Source organism: Desmodus rotundus, chromosome 2 (assembly GCF_022682495.2).
Source record: "Desmodus rotundus isolate HL8 chromosome 2, HLdesRot8A.1, whole genome shotgun sequence".
Taxonomy (NCBI): domain Eukaryota; kingdom Metazoa; phylum Chordata; class Mammalia; order Chiroptera; family Phyllostomidae; genus Desmodus; species Desmodus rotundus.
Genome location: NC_071388.1, coordinates 152,075,608 through 152,080,299, shown reverse-complemented (window position 1 = coordinate 152,080,299; position 4,692 = coordinate 152,075,608). Strand labels below are relative to the sequence as shown.

Here is a 4,692-nt window from a genome sequence, read left to right as displayed (position 1 = left end):
TTGTGGTTCTCAAAAAATAAGTTCACTGTCAAGCCCAGAATGGAATAGGGTCATTGAGAATGTAATAAAGGTAAGGATACCAAGATAACATTAGGGTGAGCTCTAAATTCAATAATCGGTGAGATAGAAAAGGAGAACACACAGAGCCCAGTTAAAAGAAAGCCAATGTGAAGACAGAGGCCAAGACTGGAGAGTTGCCAGTTGGCACCGGACGCTATGAGATAGGTATGGAGCCCGTTATTCCTCTGGGCCGCCACTGGGAGCCACCGCTGCGGACACCTCAATTTTGGACTTCGGGACTACAGTATGCTGACAGCGTAAATTCTGTTGTTAAAGCCACCAGTTTGTAGAGCTTAAAGTCTAATGTGGGGAGATAGAAGAAAAAAAGTAAAACATGAAGTATGTTAAATGGTGACACGTGCTACGAAGGCAGAGGAAAATAGGGATTTTAAAAAGTTACGAACTCAGCTCCTCAGCACTGTGGTGGCTGGCTTGCCGAAGAAGGCCGCTGGCCTCATGGGACTGGCTGTAGGTGAGAGTCAGCACGAGGGGCTGAAACTATGGTGCACAAAGATTCCTGATGTTCTTAAGCAAATCCCTAAAAATGCAGCATATAGAAAGTATACAAAACAGATTACAAATGAGAAGCTGATATAGTTAAACAGAACCAGATGTGAACAAATTAGAAAACCAACTTTAGGGTGACCAAAGAGGGGATTCTTCAGATTGAAAATGAACTATGTTTGCCAAGAAAAATGATACAATGGAAACCATGGAAGACTTTAGTGGAAGAGTCTCCGGCCAACCGATGGAAATGGTCAATATAATCATCATCGAATAACTTGTGTGTTGAGGGGAAACTGATGTAATTAAATGTTCTGTTATGTCAAAAATGTTTCCATATTATTGACATTTATAATCAAGAAAACAGATGCAGAACATATTTAGGAGACTTGTTAAAACTGATGATAATAGTCATTGGGACTTGTGAATCAGTTTTTGTTAAAGCATTGATTCAAATTTTTCAAAGATGGTTTTTTAATACAAGTTCTGAGGAGATTTGAAAATTATTGGAAAAATTCCATATATTTCAATGCAGAGGCCATATGTGTAAGGTGATGAGACTATTTTTAGTGGTCGAAAGTTTCTTCAACACATTTAATTATGTGCATTCTTAAAATCAGAAGAGGATCTTAATTATTATTGCATAAACAAAGATGTAGGTCCCTGTTTGAAGTGAAGTAGTAAGAGTAAAAACCACCAAATCAGAATTTCTTCTAGAGTTGAGGAAATTGGTTTTATATTTGAAAGAAAGATTTCTTATTTATAGTGGTAGTTGGATTTTTTTTTTTTGTCTCATTGAAGGAAGTTAGCCTTTTGGCCCTTAATCAAACGACATCAAGATAGAGAGAGAATTTCTGTAAAAGAAGAGATATTAAGAGTTCCTAAAGTTTATCTGACATATGGCAAGGCTTATATTCAAAACATCTTAGTTGTATAGTTATAATTTCCCAGTGGGATCACTTAGCAGTTTTCACTGTTTCCAACAAGTGTAGCTGGGTATCAAATAGAAGATAAAGTTTTCGAGGAAAGAAGCCGTTGACAAGTTTAAGTTTGAACAAAAATAAAATTACTTTCCAGGTGTCCTCACTTCTTCTTCTTAGCTCCCTATCATTTCTAAATGCTTAGTTAAGTCCAGTATTTCCTACCTTCAGCCATTGTCCTTCTGGAGTTGTGTGTGTGTGTGTATGTGCATCTTAATCTCTGTGGCAAAGCAGGATCTCTCAGAATTTTCAGAATGAGAAAAAATAGTATTTTTACTTTTCCCAACACATTTCTCCCCTTGTAGAGCTTAAATTGAATGCTAAGTAAATATTAAATTTTAAAAAGTTGAGTGATACTTGCAAATAGGAGTTGCAAACGAGAGTTCAGGATTGGCTTGAATAATAAAAGAAATGCTTCAGAGAAGAGAGGTACTAAGAGTTTAGATTTGAAAGATGGGCAAGATATAGGTAGAGGGGAAAATGTCATGTAGAAGATTTCAAAAAGGCAACACTATAATATTGACGAGCTTAAGTATAAGCAAGTGTGTAAAGACCACCATGAGAGGAATCTATGTGGGAGACATTCTCTGTGTCAAATTGAGCCAAAGAACATCTTGGTTGAAAAACCTTACAGTTCATCTGATAAAACTTTAAAATTCTTGAACTACCTTCAGTGGCAGGGACACTTCAGAAGCTCCCATTCCACAGCACTCAGGAGATTACTAGGATAAACAAGAAAGAACCAGGATTTACTCTCGCTGAGCATCTCAGTTTATAGATTTGTTCCAAAGGTTTATATATCTAACTTCTCTCTGACTTTACTAGTTCTGTTGTCTTGACCTACACAAAGTACTAATCTTTCATGTGATAGTCCTTCGAGCATTTAAAGATATGTGGGTCTTGTCTTCACCAGGTTTACAATGATCAGCTTCTTTTTTATTTCTTTCTGTTGCCTCTATGCTTTCCAGGCCACTCACCTTCTTACCCAATTCCATCCCATTGCCACATCTTTGAAGTGTCTATTGTATTCTTAGACTTTTCACGCCTTCATAAAATAGAGCAGGACTACCATCTCACGTGCTCTTAGAGACTGTACATTGTCAGTGCCATTCACTTAGCAAAACAGAAAATGAATACAACAAGTTTTTAGGACCCTCAATATACTATTGCCTAATATTGAACTAATAGTCACCTACTTCAAAGTCAAAATATTTTTGACTAGGTGTGTTGCTGTGTAGCTACACCTGCCACTTTTAGTGCTTAGTATTATATTTTGCAGCCAGTCTGCCAACATCTTCATAAGCCATGATTCTGACATGAAAAAATATATATTCATCATTATCTTCAAAATTTTTCTGTAGAAATTTAACAAGTATGTAACTTCTGTTCTTCTATAATTGAGTAATAAATAAAAACCCAGTACAGAAAGCTGTAATATGCCATTTTCAACCTTCCTCTATGTTGACATTCACTCATTATCATTAAAGTTTAGGTGCAGTCGTTTAAACCATTATGAGTCTTTTTAAGTTATTTTAAAAGCCATAGTTGTGTTATTTTCCATAAGAATATCATAAGACTTTGTCGGTTGCTAACTTAAGTGTAGGCATGTTACATTTATAACATTTCCTTGGCTTACCTGTTTAATGGAAATTTTTATAAGAAAATTAATTTGAGATAGCTTGAATTACATTCTTACAGCCACTCTTGATTCTAGTGTTTACTACGCTGGCTACAAAGGTTTCAAGCATATATTTTATCAACTGTAGCAGAATTATTCTCAGGATGTCAGTGTGCTTTTTCCTTTACCTAACATTCTGTCAGGATTTTTTGAAGATAGTGTTTGTTATTTCCTAGTTTTCTGGAAACTTTCAGTTTCTCCCAATATTCAGCAGTATATGTTTAGCAAGCTCATCTGCAAGTCATTTCAATATTTTGGAGAGTAACTCTGTAACATTTCTTCAGAAAAATGAACAAATTTCTCAGAAATAAAAGCAAAACTGGAGTTAAATTTTAATTCAGAAATAGATAAAGAGAGCCAATCCTTTGAAAAATACATAACATTTTGGCAGAAAAAAATAATGTTGACCAAATTACAGAAAGCAGACACAACCTCAGTTCCACAAGTGAGTACTTTAAATGAAAGTTTCTACAGAAGATTCTGACAAATTCTTATTCCTTCAACTGTGCTTTCTTGGCAGGAAGGAGTGGGGTGCAGGTTGCTGCTGGGAGAAGCAAGGACTGTGACTTGTGCGAAGCTACAGCATTTCAAATGGTTAACAGCAGGATGGAAGAGATCCTTTCCTTTCACCAGATGAGAGAGAGTTCAGGAAATCAATTTTAAAGATAAGGGTACAGGTAGAAGAAACTTTCTGGAAGCAATTTTGTAGCTGTGGACCTACTGCTGTGTGGCACATGTGTGTAACAAGTGTGTGTTTGTGTGTAAGGCGACTGTGCATATGTGCATTGTAGGAAGTAGCGCAGAACACAGTGTGCCTCATAATTATGTCTCACCAAACTGATGTCCATGAACTTTAATTTTGCTTTTTCTCCCTCCCCTAATGGTTCTCCTTACCAGTTCATTCCAAAGTAAAGGTGCCATCTAGAAATGAAAGGACTTCCCTGCAGCAGCCAGAGAACACCGTGAACAAATAAGGAGAAACCTTTCCTAAAAGAGATTGGGTGGAGCCACACAGCACATCAGGAACAAGATTAGAATACACAGAAAAAAACTGTGGAACAGAAGTTGTAATAAATATGGAGAATGAAGATGCATTTCCACTTTTTCCATCTCACTATAAATGACTAGAAAAGTAAAATTTTTTAATGTATATAAATAACTTGCAGACAAAAGACAGCAGGCAGCACCAGATCGAGATTCCTAAAAGAAGGGAAACGAGGTAAGGTTTATGATTGCCCCTGCCTACCACCTGGAGCCAGGGTTCAGGCCAAAGCACAGGAAGCTGCAATAAAGCCTGGAGTGGGGGCAGTGAGTTGAGAGGATAGTTATCAGAGCTCAGGAAGGTCAAGAATGAGATTTTACAGAGCAGAATAGTGGAGTGGTAGAAATAAACAGGAAGAGCTTGGGAGTCTGCAGGAGAATCTCCTTAAGGCTCTGGCTGATTTGCCCATTTGTGGGGAAAACAGTCCC

General features: G+C 37.1%; 1 pseudogene; it reads left to right on the top strand.

Moving 5' to 3' along the window:
• The first annotated feature begins 408 nt into the window (after positions 1-408).
• Positions 409-827, top strand: LOC112322225 (NADH dehydrogenase [ubiquinone] 1 alpha subcomplex subunit 5 pseudogene; annotated as a pseudogene).
• The last annotated feature ends 3,865 nt before the right edge of the window (positions 828-4,692 follow it).